We start from the raw sequence: 16,455 nt of genomic DNA, 5'->3' as shown, positions 1-16,455 counted from the left end.
ATTGCTGTTTTATGGTGTCATAGTTATAACCGCTTCAGCTCACCTTTTACAAGCCCCCATAGGGCAATGACAGATCCAAACTGAAGGTCTACATCTCTGCAAGCTGCTCCCTCCAGCGCCTGGTGGGACCTAGGGATTCCTTAGTTTTCAGAGACAGGAGAACTAACCCATACAAGCACACACTTGCGTCCAGTCAGAACTTGATTCAAATTTCAGCCAGGACCTTCACTAGCTATGTGACCTTAAGTGAGTTACCTCAACTTCTTAAAGTCTCAGTGGGGTCTAGTCTGACAGCCAAGGCTGCTCTGATAGTTACATGACATCATGCATAAAATGTCTGGCAAGTAAGGATCCAACAAATGAGATTAAAGACAGAACCGGCCCTGACCTGCAATGTTGCTAACAGAAGAATATTTAGCTAGCTATTATGTTTAGGAACTAGGACCAAGTCTTCCAAGGAGCCTTCCAGACTCTGGGTTATTTAACAGGATAGAGCTGCCTAGTGTTCATGCAGTTGAGGTTTTATGAGGTTTGAATCTCACGCTGTGAAGTCGCTACTACCAAAGCTTGCAGACCAGTGGAAGCTCTTTGCGTCAGTGCTGGGAAACTAATTGCTTATCTCACTGCCTATCATAATTTTTTTTTTTTTAAGTAAGAGACCACAGACCACAGAAAAAGGACAGGAGAGGGGAAGGGAAGACAACAAACACCTCCAAGAGAGCGATTGCTAATTCCTGGAACAGGGGAACTGTTGCTGTGACTGCTTACTCAAAGTAAAAATCCTCCAGGAGGAAGGAAAACAAAGCCCTCGGGAGCATCATCCACAAGTCATTTCTGTTAGCCTGCTATTGCATAACGACCTTTTTATAGAGAAAAACATAAAAAATATTACTCAAGTTCAAAGAGCCAGTGGTTAGTAGGATCAGGATCCAAATCCGCACCCATCTTTCTCCAAACTGAACATGTGTGTGCTCAGATCATTACGTCTTTACTAAAGCAGTTTACTTCTCTATCTCGGCTGCTTTAAGTGGAAGACAAAAATGATGGTGGCTAGACAAGGAAAAAGGGCCATACCATGCCAGCAAGATGGTGGCTAGCTAGGGAAGGACCACACCATGCCAACAAGATGGTGGCTAGCTAGGGAAGAAGGCCCCCAATGCCAACAATAACTGAGGAGAGGTCAAAGTGCAAAGCACCTTCCTACAAGCAGAATGAAAAAAAACCAAACACACACAGATCACATGACACAAAATGAATGCTCAATCTCAGACCAGAAGACTGGTCTTTTTCTGGTATCCACGGGCCAGCCAGGCTAAGGTAAGATAAGAAGTGAAGGACCTGCTGGGGGCAGCAGAGAGCTGGAGCTTTATAGAGCACGCAAGGCTATCAAACTTCCATGGGAAAAAGTCAACAACAACAAAACATGCTGCCAAGGGAACTTTTACTGATCCGAGAATGGGGTTTCATGAGGACACAAACTCTTAGCTTGACTAGGATAAAGGGCAGGTAGGTCTCTTTCACTTGGGCCCAGTCTGACATTTTTATTTCAGTCAAGTTGAGAAGATGGTAGAGACGACTACTATTGATAGAGTCCTAGAGATACGACCTGCTCAGACCTCTGGCTCTAAGCAGCTGCTGAGCCTGTCACCTCCAACCGCATGTGAGCATCCTATGGACCTGGTTCAGTTTCTCATGTTTATATGTGGCAGCAATACGGGACCAGCAGGACAGTTGGAGTCGTAGAAAAACATGTTTGAACAAAGGCACACATCTAACCTAAGGAAGCATTTTCTTCTGATCAGTGTGTAAGGGAAGAATTCTTCTGCACTTCCTCATCACCCAGTGGTGAGCCAAATAAACCTTTCACTCCAAGCTGCTTCCCAGAGCTGGATAGGGTAGACAGGAGCCTGTTTTTATCCTGAAGGAGACTTAGAAGACAAGAATTTATAACTAGTAACCGTATACTTAACCCACTGTTCGAATCAATTGCTCTTGTCAAATCTAATTCTTGTTATTAAAGCTTTGATGTAAAAGAAAGACCTGTGTGAATGAATGAATGAATGAATGACTGCTGAAGGACTGCTGATGATTACAACCCAAGTGTTTCTCAATAGAGTCAGTGAATCCGCTGATTTCAAATGCATAGCTCTCAACGATGAGCTCAGAAGTCTGCCTGCATTTTAGCCAGCTCCTCAGAGTTGATTCTTATAAGTTATAAATACCAGCTTCTGTCATACAGTAGTGAGTGGGCAGACTTTGGGAGACAATGGGAGTTAAACTGGCAAATATTATGGTTAATCTGGAAGAACCAAGCAAGAAGATTCCAGAGCAGAGAGTACTAAGAGTTTTCTGGAGGTATCTGGAGGCAGAACGGCCCCAGGAAGTATAATACCAAACAATGGCTTGTATAATAGAAGGCTTGTGAGAACCAGAGTTCTATCTGAAGCACCAGGACCTGCCTCTTAGGATCCAGACAAGCCAGGTACCATGCACCAGCCAGAGGGATCGCTCCAAGGATAGCTACTGCCTTATGGCACAGCTCTTTAACAATCTTCCACAAGCAGAATAACAAAGATAAGCGGGATAGAAGAGGTTGCCCAGAGTAAGCCAGCATCTTGCACTGGCAGATCATACCCATCTCAGTCTACATCCTTTGGGAAGACTGTAAGGCTTTGATAACTTGTTTGGAATTTATGTGTGGGTGGCAAGGATTGTTGGGCATTTGATTTCCAACACTGATAAAGTCCAAAAGAGCACTCAAGAAATCTGAGAAATATGTATAGATTGCATTGGAGGGGTCAGAACAATAGACAGGAAATCCAGGAAGGAGACTACGCCTCAGTTTACCCCTTAGAGCATTCTCCTTTGATGGTTACCACAGCTTCTAGCTGCACTGACTCTCCAAAGCAGCTGATGACATCTATGACCCGAGGGGTGTCCTTGTACGTGTGGGGTTAAAATGACTCTCACACAGAGTATATTGCCTTATACTAATGGAAGCTAATTTGATTTTCAGTTCAGTCCAAATCATGTTCATCGATCTGGTTAAAATTTTTTCTAGTCATTCAAAAAATAGGTACTCGATGCTGGATATGTGGCAGATTCTCATTCTGGGGATAGGATGTTAAGCCACAAACTTGGACTTTGCTGGGAAGGGCTGTCTACCATGAGACAGATTAAAAAAATGGAATTTTCAAGGGCATTCCAGGCAGAAAATCAAAAGGAAAGAAACAGAGACCCCAGGAGAATGATGACCTCAAAACTAGCACAGTGAAGATCCCAGTGGTGGGTAGTAAAGTCTTTAATGTCTTACAAAGGACTTGAAACAGGAAGCTGTGGAAGTTTCATGGTGTGTGAGTGTGTGTGTGTGTGTGTGTGTGTGTGTGTGTGTGTATTCTGTGAAAAAAACAGGCATGGTTGGTGCATGTTTGTAGCCTAGTATTGGGGAAGGAAAGACATCCTCACTTTGGATGCTTATTGGTTAGCCCAGTTAAATTCCTAAGCAATAAATTCACTAAGAGACCCTGTCTCAAAACAATAAGACAAAACAAACTAACAAAAAAACCTAAAAAACAAAATACAAGAGAGAGCAACACAGAAGACTCATGATGTTGACCTATGACCTCTACATGCATGTAGAGTCAGTGCATGCATGCCCATACACTACACAAATACAAGAATACACACAAAGCATAACATGTGTCTTATATAGTCACAGACGCTGCTGATGGATACACAGGTCCAAACCCGTGTGTTGAGCCTTGGATACTCCAGCTGAGAATGTTGGAGAGCGGTCAGTACTCCCGTAGAAACAAGTTAGGTGGTGGAGCTGGTTTAAGCCTGACTTGATTTTCCACGTTTATTGTTCGTGGTAAGAAGGCAGCTACCACTGGGAGCATAAAATCTTGCCCTAGTCTGCTCTACGTGCTGAGATCTCACACACACATTTTTTTTTCACTTGGAATAATAAACGAAAATTTGCTATTTAGAATACTAACAGTTTAAACACTAGACTAAAGACAAAAGCTTTCCTTAACTTTAGAAATGAGGTCAAGTCGCATGGCAAGGCTGCCACAGAATTTCCAGAGGATTCCAGCCCTAATCCCAACACAGAACAGGTTCATCTACAAGTGGTTTTGGGTGTCACGGGAGGCCACAACAGCTACTTAAATTCTAAAAATGAAGCCACCCGGATTTTTGTTTTTTTCTCTAAGACACCAGCTAAGTGTTTGGATTGGTTTTTCTTCCTGAGAATTTATTGGTGCATGTCACATAGACAGGAACATTATGTCCGAAGAACTTGGAGTCTAACAGAGACAAGATGATGAAATGAGACATTTGACTAAGTTCCATCCTAGCTCTGATGACCCCACCCAGAATCAGAAGTGTGGCCTTGTTGGGTGCCCCTAGTCCTCAGGTTGTGGGACACAAGGCCATCACTGGACGAGGAAGCTGGAAGCCATTGCCTCCTTACTGAGATATTGAGGTAGTCCTGAAACTGAGACCCACTCGCTCCCGTCTCCAACAGTACGGCAGGAGTTATTGGAACTCACTCATTTCTGAAGTTCTACGCAGTTTTCAAATCCTACAGTCCCAAGCATATCTCATAAAGAACAGCTCCCCAACTTTGCTATTCTAGGTAAACATGATCTGGTCATACTGAAATTTCCTGTTCTTGGTAATTACAATTAATTAGCAGACTCTATGGCATAAAAAATATAATCATAGTGCAATAAGGATTATAAAAGCTATCCAGATGGTGATGAGATGAACTAAGAGAAGAAACTTCTTTTCCAATTCCAAGGCCCTATTTCAAGTGTTTGTAGGCTTCTCAGACTTGGGTGCCTACCAGCAAGTCATTAGTAGTGTTCCTGCAAGCGGGGCCCAGCTTCGGCTCGGCCTGGCTTACAAAGATTCCAGTCTGGGATGAAATTTCCCCTGGAGTCTGGTCAGAAGCAGGTAGGGAATGGCAGTAAGTTCAGGCCTTTCTCTGTGTTTGAGGGCACAGTTCTCTAAAGAGCCAAGAGCAAGAAAAGCTCTCCATCCAGGGTTCTGGAAGGATTGTGTTTGTTTGCCGTGAAGCTAAGAAGGATCTTTTGGGGGGAAAGAAAAGAAAAGCAAGTCTAGATCAGGGCCTTCAGCTGTTTGTGCTTCACCCTGAGTCGGGAGTAGGGGATTTTATTACACTATCCCCTTCATGTCTGTGTATCTTGGATGTGGCTTTTCAACTCGGAAACTTCGGGCTACAGAGGAATTTTCAAACAAATCAGAGCCTTTGAAATGCTGGTGGTTCCTGGTCTCTAGCCTTTCTGTGTTTAGCCTCCAGTGCTGGGCATCCTTCCTCTAATCCAAAGCTGGCCATCCTTCCTCCAATCCAAAGCTGGCCATCCTTCCTCCAATCCAAAGCTGGCCATCCTTCCTCCAACTGGCCATCCTACCTCCAGTGCTGGCCATTCTTCCTCCAGTGCTGGGCATCCTTCCTCCAATGCTGGCCATCCTTCCTCCAATGCTGGCCATCCTCTCTTCAATGCTGGCCATCCTTCCTCCAATGCTGGCCATCCTTCCTCCAATGCTGGCCATCCTTCCTCCAATGCTGGCCATCCTTCCTCCAATGCTGGCCATCCCCTCTCCAGTGCTGGCCATCCTCCTCTCTGCTATTCCCTAATGGTGTGGATTCAATTTAACAACTCAGCCTAGAACTATTTTCAATTTCATAGCATGTTCCCAGAGCTAAGTGATTACAATTTTATGCAGGATAATAACATCTGCCCTTGAGCCTAGAGATACTCTGGATCTGTTTCCCACACTGTGCTCTGTCATTCTGAACCCTCAGCCCAACGTGTTGACTTTTCGAATAAAGGACACAGGCCCCAGACATAACCTACACCTCCCTTTCCCCCATGGAGTTGGCATAGATGAAACTGTAGAGAGAGATTTACTAAAGCTGGTAAATTTAGCTCAAACAAATGATTAACAAAAGCGTGAGAAGGAAAACATTAGCTGGAACCTACAGTGGCAGGAACACATCGTTGACTCATCTGTCAGCCTTGCTGATTGACATCACCTGCCCCCAAAAGTGAAGGACAAGGTGACCTCCAGGGTCACGGTCTGCATGCTACTTCTCCCAGGTGCATCTCTAATGGTGTATAAATACGTGAGGGGGGCGGAGGGATGGGGGAGTACAGCGAGCTGAGACACAAAGATCAGAACTGTTGCTCCAAAGACGTTTGAATGTCAGAATTTTTTTCCTAAGAAATGAACAAGCTCAAACTTTACTCCTCAAATTTATATTTATACTCTGATCACATACATGTGTATGTGTACTTCCCCCTTCTCCTCTGTTTAACGCCATAATTCTAACTTTGGGCTCTGATTACCACCTGGCATGCTATGCATTTGCTCATTGTTTCTATCTCCCTGCAGAAGGACGCTAACTCTTTTAGAAGAGGGATTTCTCGTCTGTGCTGTTCTATCCCAACACATGGATTGCTGCCTGGTTTCCAGAAGATGGGACTGAAGCTGATCAAACTGCAGTGAGTAAAGGAAGAATGGATTTCACTTACCGTCAGCTAGTAACATCAGTGTGGTCTTTATAATGACTGAATTTCACTTACCACTGGCTAGTAACATCAGTGTAGTTCTTATAATTATTTGTGTTGACTCAGATTCAATTCTTTCTCTCTTCCCACGTCTGTCGCCTCAAGAGTCTCTCCTCATAGACAGATATGCTGTGCTATTAGATTCTCTACTACCATGGAGACAGAACCCTGGAGCTCCCACGTACGTGGTACTCACTACAAATTCTGTTGCACGGGGCCTTGTGCACATTTTCTCTTGGTTTAGGCAGCAAAGGAAAGGCCTGGTGAGTAAAGGAGCCAGGCAGCAACAGAAAGACAGAGGACTTACTGCCAGAGGAATCTCTGACCATGAAGCAGCAAAAAGGAAGGAATTGGTTAATCCAATTGCTCCAGAGAACATCTTGAGATTCTAATTTCTTTCAATAAAAACACATTTGTGAATCTGTCTAACTTGAGATGCTTTCCTAGACATCACTTTCAAATAAGCAAGTCAAAAAAAAATCAAAAGATTTTTAGTGTAGTAATTATTGATTTCTATTTAAGAATATCTGAGTTCATCCAAACTCTTACAGTTATATGAACAATGGTTTAATAAACTCTCTAAGGACCCCCAATTTTGATATATGGTGAGTTTTTCATTATAAATTATTCAACTCTATAAATTTACCTAATTTTAATCATCACCCGGACTGTTACCCAGACCAAGCAGTTTCAAGCAGATCTCATGGGACAGCGCTGTGGGGAAAGCGCTCTGTGAAACGTGTGAACCAGCAGATGTAGAAGATCATTTGTGGTGCAGAGGGGACCAGGAGCCCCTTGCCTTGGTGGTCAACATATCACACTGCTACTAGGAGAACCGGGGTTCCTTCTCTGGGACTCTTAGTCTTATTGATAAAAAAGTTTAGAAACTGAGGACTCAGGATGATTTTATAAGCTTGAAAGAAAAAGAATAGGATGGTCGGGATGTAAATTTCTGCAACTGCCAGGAAGAGGAAGAAGGAAAGGAAGAGAGAAGCCCTGACTTGGGCGTGAAGGTCCAAGACAGCAGGCACATCCAGCAGTGGAGGTTGAGAACCAGCTGGGGGGCAGACAAGCAGCAACATACTGGAAGGCGAGGGGAGGTTAGAGAATGAATGATAAAGCCCAGGATGTCAGGGAAAGATGCTCAGACTTTGTTCAGTGTACAGAAGAAATAGAAGTAGAAAGGAGGAAAAGGGGGGGGGGAGCCTACACTTTTCTGAGAAACTCAGAAAAGCAGACAGGCTCCAAGTTATGCTACATGGCGGAAACTCTGTGAACAGCTGCAGGCAGCTTTGAGGAAGACGAGGACATTATTCGTTAAGGGAATAATTATTCCTCCAGTCTCCTAGCATGTCTTCAGATGGACCAGCTTCTCTGGAGAGGCGGACTCCTGGGCACTTGATTGACAAGCCTGGCTGGATTTGCTCTTAAGAGACAATCATATGTAATGGTCTAGACTCTACTGCAGATCCAAATGTCCTGTCTCTGCCCAGATGTATGCCATTCTTTCAACCAGGAGGAAATAGCTCTTCCTTAATGGTCTCATCATAGTCCTGATATCCATCCTCAATGGCTTCCAAGGCTGCAAATCCCTGTATCAGTCCCTCCTCAAAAGATGAGACCCTAAAATCACTAGGAGAGGGTCTGAATTAAGGGACATAATACAGTCCTACCATGAAAAGCTCAGGAACCCATTCCAAATCTAAGAGCGAATTAGCTTCCGGACTTGAGTTTGGGTCCCACCCCCAAGTAGATGGTATCAGGGGTGTTCATTTAGAGTAAGAGAGATAAGAACCCAGTCCAAGAACTGGAAGTTTTTTCAGGCATTTTTGTCTTATGGCCAGGATAGAATCAAAAGCATTGCCAGACTTCTGATCAAGTACACAAACAGGGGTCGTATGCCTGTTTATATAACAGAGGGAACGTGGAGTGCCTTTGAGTTTGAGGAAGGCCTTCTTCTCACCTCAGGCAGGCTTTAACCCAAGCGCTAGGGTGCTGGATAGGATGTTCGTAGCCACACAGAATCGGTACCTCCTGGTTCTTGTCTTGGGGTTTCAAAGACCAAAATTCACAGACTACAGAGGGTGAGTTTCAGGAACAAGTATGTCATTATGAAGAGCTTCAGAGACAGCAAGAAGGAAAGCCAAGTCCCATTAGAACAGGGGATTCCTGGAGCAGAGTACTGCCAAGCTATTAATCCGGGGGGCTTTTATAGGACTGATGGCAAAAACTGGGATAAAGCATGGAAGGAGGTGAGCTTGTCAGTCCATTTGAGCCAACCACGAAGTGCCCAGGTGCCTTCTTTCAGTTTGGGTCATGACCTCATTCAAAGCTTCCAAGCTGGGGTACAAAATATCAAGTGACCAGAGAGCCAGCTCTTCTGGTACTCACTCCCAGTCTACAGCACAGTCTCCGAGCTCTGGCTTTGGTGTCTCTATCCTCCCTGGACAGTGTCTACCTCCTGTTCTCATCTCCAGGAGCCTAACCTGAAGTACCAAGTGATGGGGAGAAGAGTCAGTACCCATCTTATTTGCTCATGCTCGGTTCATACAAAGACAACAAGAGTCTCTGGGAGAGTAAGGAGGATGTGTAAGTTTGTCAAGCTGGGGTCACAAAGTGACAGGGCAGAGACAGGCAGATTCTTGGGCCTAATGACCCCAACCTTTGGTTCTTAGTAGGTGTGGTTCAAGAACCTGCAATTATCTAAGTGACCCAGAACAGGATGAAAGTTAAAATTTACACCAGGCACTATCTCAGCACTCTTGGACTTTCTTACTTAGGTTTGGGTTAGAAGGGGCAGACGCTAAAAATGCTTAAAATGTACAACTTTTACTGATTTGAGATAGAAAAGAATATGTCGAACGCCTTTCACTTCATTGCGAGCCCATCATGTTGAGAAACAAATCCTAGAGGGTCCCTTTCCACATTGCTAATTAAGATGATGGACATAAAACACTCAGCTTAAAGAAAGCGAGCGTCAGGGCCTCTGCTGGAGAACGAGCTTTATCCTTGTGAACAGCTATCAAATGCACACATTTTTAAAGCTTAAGTTTTCTGCTCCGTGGAAGGAGTTGGTTAAGGCCTGGACCTGAAAGGCTCTCATTGTGAATGATCATCCCCTAGATGGTAGCGCTATTTGGGAGACACTATGGAACTGTAAAGAGGTAGGACATAGCTGAAGGAAGTAGGTCACTAGGGCAGGCCTGTGGCCCTGAGTTGCTGTCTGCCTACAGAACTGCAATAATAAGACTAGGTCTCTGCCCCATGCTTCCAACATTGTGCGAGTCTGCTCAGTCGCATGGGTCCAAGCAATTAAGGACCCAATTGTAGTAGGAGGTAAAGGGCTGCATCCCACCACCCGGCTAGCTTACACCAGAAATAAGCACACAGAAATTGTATTAATTAAATTACTGCCTGGCCCATTATCTCTAGCCTATTATTGGCTAACTCTCACATCTTGATTTAACCCATTTCCATTAATGTGTATTGTCACTTCACTGTGGCTTACCGACATGAATCTGACCAGTATCCTTCTTGGGCAGGAGAACCATGGCGTCTTGACTCTGCCCTTCTTCCTCCCAACATTTTGTTCTGTCTACTCAGCCTACCTAAGTTCTGACCTATCAAAAGGCCAAGGCAGTTTCTTTATTCAACCAATGAAAGCAACACATAGGCAGAAGAACCTCCTACACCATCCAAGCTTCAGAAACCACCAGCCATTTTCTTCTTAATACGATCTCAGTAACAATAAATACTACCACTAATAATGTCAAGAACAGTACGAATCAAAGCACCTAAAATAAACGGCTTGAGTATGTTGTTTAGTGCTTGCCTGGTTTGGGAGTGGGTAGGACCTTGTACAAATGATTCCCCAAGGAAAAGTTGTTGTTCCTAAGTGCATTTACATATAAAACAGTTGCAGAGATAGAAATCAACTATGTGTTATAAAGCCTCTTGTTCTCGGTAATAACAATACTATGAAGATACCCCAGAATTTCATTCAATTACACAGTATTTTGAAAAGTTTACAAGTCACACAATCAAACTGCCTGTGTCCTCAAATCAAATAAAATTTTTGTGGCATTACTTGCACAATGACAATCCCACGGTAGAATTCTCTAAAAGAGAGCATTTGAAATGATCTGGATAGAAAATAAAACAAAAATAGTTGTAAGATCCATGGCTATATTACTTAACTATTGTTATATATCAAGTCATTCCCAGAATTCCTTGGATTAAAAGTGAATGTTTGCTAAAGAGGAGGAATTGGGGGAGCCAGAGAGGTTGTGGACACCGGGAAAGCATGGCCCAGAATCAACCAAACAGGGCTCAGGGGGAACTCAAAGAGAAAAAAAGCATCCATCACAGAGCCTGCATGGGACCTCTGCATAGATATTATAGTCATTAGCTTGGTGTTTCTTGGCAGTGGGAATGGGGGTATTTCTGAATTTTTTGCCTAATTTGAGGATTCCTTTCCTCCTTGATGTGAGGGGTTTGTGACTGGACTGGCTATATCTTGTGCCCTGTGCAGCTGAAGTCCCTGGGAAGCCTTCCTGTTCCTTGGGGGAAGATGGGGGAGGGCTGGAAGGAGTGGAAGAAGGGGAAGCTGTGGTCAGGATGTATTGTATGAGAGAAGAGTAAGTTTTTAAAAAAGTGAACACTTGTTTTTAAAAGCAACGTATATAACAGAGGAACTTACAGTTTCAGGTAGACTCTTTCATACAGACATGGAAGCTTGTATGGCCACCAGGAGTCGACTGGTTCGGGAAGGTGTACTTCTGATGACTGTGAAGCTGAGATCTTCTAGATCTTACTAGAAGGCTCAGTTGAACTTCTCTTCACAGGATGAGAAATTGGTCTGTAGCAATAAGTATGTAAGACTTCTTGAGGCACAGGCTTGGAACTGAGACTTCTGTGTCTGCTATAACCTGTTGGCCCAAACAATAGCAGCTATCTTCTAGGGGTTGGGGAATAATCTTTACACCTTCATGAGAGCAACTGAAAGATTACAGGCAGAGGATGTGGACGGGGATTGAAAGTAGTTCTTCAGTCTACCACAACAGTATGTTTATTGGAAAGATTATATGCCAATCATTAAAAAGGGGAACCCAAGTAACAACTTTAGGAGATTAAATAATATATAGCAAACCAAAAATAGAGTTAATTTTTATTACAAGCATATAAATGAAGAGTAAATAAAAGTAAAGAAACACACATAATAATTGTGTAAGAATGGAGACAATTGTGTTTATGGTTTTTTTTTGTAAAATATTTTGATGGCTTCATTGGAAAACCCACACCTCATATTCTATTCACATGTAATTTAAGTCATATACTTACATCAGTTTGAATCCTCTTCTGTGGGATTGAGCTGATGTGTTAAAGAAGAAATACAAGAATTATGAAGAGAAAGAGAAATGGTCCGTTTAAAGAAAAAATTTGGATGAAACAACTCAGCTCCCGGACAACTCAACTGACAGAGGGAATGTAATGCTTGCTATTTCCAGGGAAACGGAGTCAGAGAGAGCGTTTAGAGGATAAAGCAAAAAAGCTTTTGGCTGTTAACAGTATTTTGCCCGGGAGTAAAAACTTTCACTGTGTGACTACATCAATGGAGATGCTCTCCCCAGTCAGAGTTCCCTTTACCCGCACGTGTACACTGTGTGTGTCTATTCTTACTTCTGATTCAGTAGCCAAGGCCTGGAGTGAGTGACTCAGTCAGAGGAAGGTAACGCTGAGCACTGTCTGGAAGTTACCATATACAGCCTTTGACTGTTTCCAAGATCAGTCATTGACAAGCAAGACATGCTGAACTCAGCGCCGTGGGCTGACTTCAGCTACCCTAGCTAGCCACAGCCCCACAGAACCCAAGCCACTGAGAGCTGTGGCTATAACAGACTCCTGTAGCATATAGTCTCTTTGGACTTACTTTCAACAAGACTCTTTAGAAAACAGCTCGATTCTGGAAATAACCAGGCTAGCTAAAGTATAAAGCAATTATATCTTTATTTATTATAAGGGGGAAATTCATGAAACAGGAACGAGAGTCCAAGCTCAGCTGTGCCTCATGGGAATCACACAGAGAGAGCGCACCTGGACCTTGTGCTTCTTTTCGCTGGGTCCCAGGAAGCCACGTCTTAACTTGGACCCACCTCTTAAAGATAATTGGCTAACAAGGCTTCTCCATCACCTCCCCCTTCTGTCTAAACAAGAGTGATCCAAACCCAATATAACTATATACAATAGGAACAGATATCAAGTACAACATTACAAACAACATAAACAATATTAAACAAGGAACACATGATAAATGTTTTAATAAACATTCTATTCCAGAGAGCCTAAATCTTGCATCAGAAATAAGCTTGGCTAGATCATATGAGGAAGGTAACTACGATTATCTAGTCTTCAATCCCATCAAAGGCCTGAGAAGGGAGATAATATTACTAGAGTAGACAAGAAGTGCAATCAAGTAGCTTCCAAAGCCAGCAGTATATGTCGAAGACAATTGGCTACCTGAGCAACCACCCAAAGTCACATTTGCAACGTTGAAGCAACCAACTTTTTCTAATGCCTAGCTTAACTGACAGACCATTTTCAGAGGCAGGGAACTTTTCAGAACCGTCTGAGCTAGTGTAATGGCCAATGTTGATGGTCTACTTGATTAGTTTGAGAAGCACCTAGAAGATAAATATCACACATCTGGGTATCTCTGTGAGGATATTTCCAGAGAGGAGTAGAAAAGTAGGAATACCACCCCTGAATGTTGGTGGCACTATCCCATATGCACTCAGAGAGCAAAACTTCTAAAGTCCCCCACTCCTTACATCGTGTTTATTTGTTTGTTTGTTTGGTTGGTTGGTTGGCTTGTTGGTTGGTTGGTTTGTTCATTGATTAGTTGGTTGGTCAGTTGGCTGGTTGGTTGATTAGTTAGTCAGTTGGTTTAAGAAAAGGTCTCCCTATGTAGCTCAAGATGACTTTATTCCCTGAGAGCTGAGACTACAAACATGTGCTTCATGCCTTTTGGTCTTGGGTTCTTTGCCTCTGGTGTCCTGACCCAGGGGTAAGAAACTGGCAGAGACTCTGTAAATACTTAGCACTCTGCCATGGACTCTAGGCATATTTCTTTTTGCAATCCTCATTGTCATCTCTATTTTACGGTCGCGAGAACTGAGATCTTAAGTATATTTGTCACTTTTCTTATTGCTGGAACGAAATGCCTGGCAAAAGGAACTTAAGAAAGGACGTGTTTACTCTGGCTCATGGTTTTCAGAGAAAGCATGACTACAGACGTGTGATGTGTCTGGCCACACGGTCTGAATGTTCTGGAAGCCAGGACAGAAACACACTGACCCTTCACTCATGTTCTCTTTTGCGTTGGTTCAGAGCCCGAGAGCGGTGCTGTCCACATGCAGGTTGGGTCATCCTCCCTTAGTGAAACTTGTCTGGAAACATTCATAGCGACACAGCTACAAGTCTGTTTCCATGGTAAATTCAAAACTCAGTCAAATTGACAATGAAGATTAAGCATCGTAAGAGGACCAAACATCCACTTCAAAGCTCACAGCTGGTGAGGGAGAGAGCCGAGCTCTGGATGTGACTAATGTATGTAGCTATACAATAGCTATTGCCCTTATAAGTAAGTGTCACTCCTAATTCAGCTCCAAGATTTTAGCTTTCTAGGGTCCAGTTCCCTGAATGTCTCTCCTGGAAAGCCTTCCTCTGTTCTGGCATGTAGGGAACAGACTCCTGCAAAACACCATCCTGAGCCCACTTCATCCCACATTCTTCTTTAGAGGCTCCAGAAATGTGGTCTTCCCTTATGATGCCAATTAGGCAAGAACAGATGGTCTACTTCTCATCAGTTGTTACCCATTCAACATTCGTCGAAAAAAAGAATCCTGGAAGGTTTATTTCCAACATGTGTCAACCCAAAGGGAACTTCTTTTTAATTTCTTGTCCTCCCCGGAGAAGAGTTCTAGAGAGAGTCTTCTGGCAGCTTTAACAATGTCATGAAATGTGTGCGTGATAATGTCCAATGGAAGGGTCCCAGAGGAGTGTGCACAGAGGCCGTAATTAGACTTGACAGGGTGACTAGTAACCTTTAACCTACCAAAGCCAGCAGCGTGCACTATAGTTGGGAATGGCTGGACCGGGAAACAGGGTAGCGTTAGTACGCTACCAGCTAAGTGGCTGGTCTGTTCAAGAGGCATGTAATCCTCCCCCACACTCAGTACTGAAACACACAGGATTCAAAACAGCTTCCTTATCTCTGACAGGCATCCACATTTTTTCATAGCAACTGAGCACCTTACTAAACCGTTGAATAAAATGACACACTCAAAGTCCCTAGAGAACCTTTCCAGACCCTCCAGACCTCCTTTTCTATCTCGCCACGCTACTGAGGTAACTGATGTTAACACGTTACTGACGGGTGTCAAATTCAAATTTATATACTGGGCGCATGCATTGAAATGCAGTTTTCTTCTCTTTTGTGAAACTCAAGCATTCCAAACTGTTGAAAGAGCTAAGCAATTTTGATCATTTTTGAAGCTGGCTGTCAGATTTAATATCTGCTAAGGAGACAGAGGGCAAATGTATTCGGGAGCTTGTTATATAATTTACAGATTATTTTTGCAATTTATATTCCATCAAATAGGGTATATTAGACTCTCAGAAAGCACGTAATGATCAATTAATTTTGGCAGCGCAATCCTGGTGGCACTTAGGGGACAGACGTGATTAGACCCTTTTCTAGCTGAGTCCCAAGGTCAAGTCATCAAGTCTGACTGATCACATTTGCTAATGGTTTCTCCATGCCCATTAAGAAGCACTCAACTATTCTGCTCTCCTCTGATCGTGACATTCAAAATTTGCTCTGACGGCTCCCGACAAGCAAAAATGTATTCTCTAATCTTTAACCACATAAACAATGGCTAACCACTTGTAATTGAGTTTAAATTGATTTCAGGTGGCTTCAGAGAAAAGCAATTTCTCCAACAGATTAACCTCTTAATTAAAGTATATTAAGAATACTGTCAGGTGTAGAAATTCTGCTACAGCAGAAAATTACACCTCATTGACATTCATTTATGAAAGAATTGCTGTTCTGTTCCCAGGTAACAGGTTACTTATTTGTACTTCTTGCTTCACTAGGTCAACGCAAACCTCTCTTCAGTCTTCAGAATATCATTCCTTTCTCTAGAGCAGGACGTGGGGAGAGCTGAGGCGATGTGACGTGATGTGACCTTTACGTCTTTGGAAAGCTACTTTTCTGAAGGGCATCAAACCATTCTGCAAATATAATAAGCCCACTCAAATTAGCTGAGGGAAGGGAAAGAGCCAGACAACTGGACTGGTTTCTCCAAGGTCCTTAATTATTTAAAAAAATGCAGTTTCTGGTGCTGGTGGTGTGTACACCTTTAATCCCAGCACTCAGATTTCTGAATTCAAGGCCAGCCTTATCTACAGAGTGAGTTCCAGGGAAGCCACGGCTATACAGAGAAACCCTGTCTCAAAAAGAAAACCTTCTGTCCCCAGCGACTGTCCTCCATATGTGACAGTTTCCAGCCTACGTTAGTGTGACTTGTGGTTGTTTAAAGGGGGGTCACACTAAAGACCCAGGTCTCATTTAGTAAAACTGGTTTAAAATAAGATGATTTCTTAAAATTTTCCCATTTTGTCTGAGAAATTTTTTTATGTGATTTGGAATATATATGTATATAAATAAGTAAAACATTTGTTGATAATTAATAAAATTATTTTCAAACAATTCCTTAGTATATACAGTTTTGCCATTTACATGTGCACACTACTGCCGCAAATGGGCTTTTTATTTTTACTCAGAGAATGGAAC

At 43.1% G+C, this 16,455-nt stretch overlaps 1 long non-coding RNA gene across 1 annotated transcript in view; it reads right to left on the bottom strand.

Moving 5' to 3' along the window:
- The window catches only part of LOC126499286 (uncharacterized), a 51,211-nt gene that overhangs the window by 19,174 nt on the left and 15,582 nt on the right, over positions 1 to 16,455 (bottom strand). The gene's annotated exons all lie outside the window — the stretch shown is intronic.

Source organism: Alexandromys fortis, unplaced genomic scaffold (assembly GCF_014885135.2).
Source record: "Alexandromys fortis isolate MF-2015 unplaced genomic scaffold, M_Fortis_MF-2015_v1.1 scaffold_15, whole genome shotgun sequence".
Taxonomy (NCBI): Eukaryota; Metazoa; Chordata; class Mammalia; order Rodentia; family Cricetidae; genus Alexandromys; species Alexandromys fortis.
Note: the sequence above shows the minus strand (reverse complement) of the source record. Positions and strands in the feature narration are given on the sequence as shown.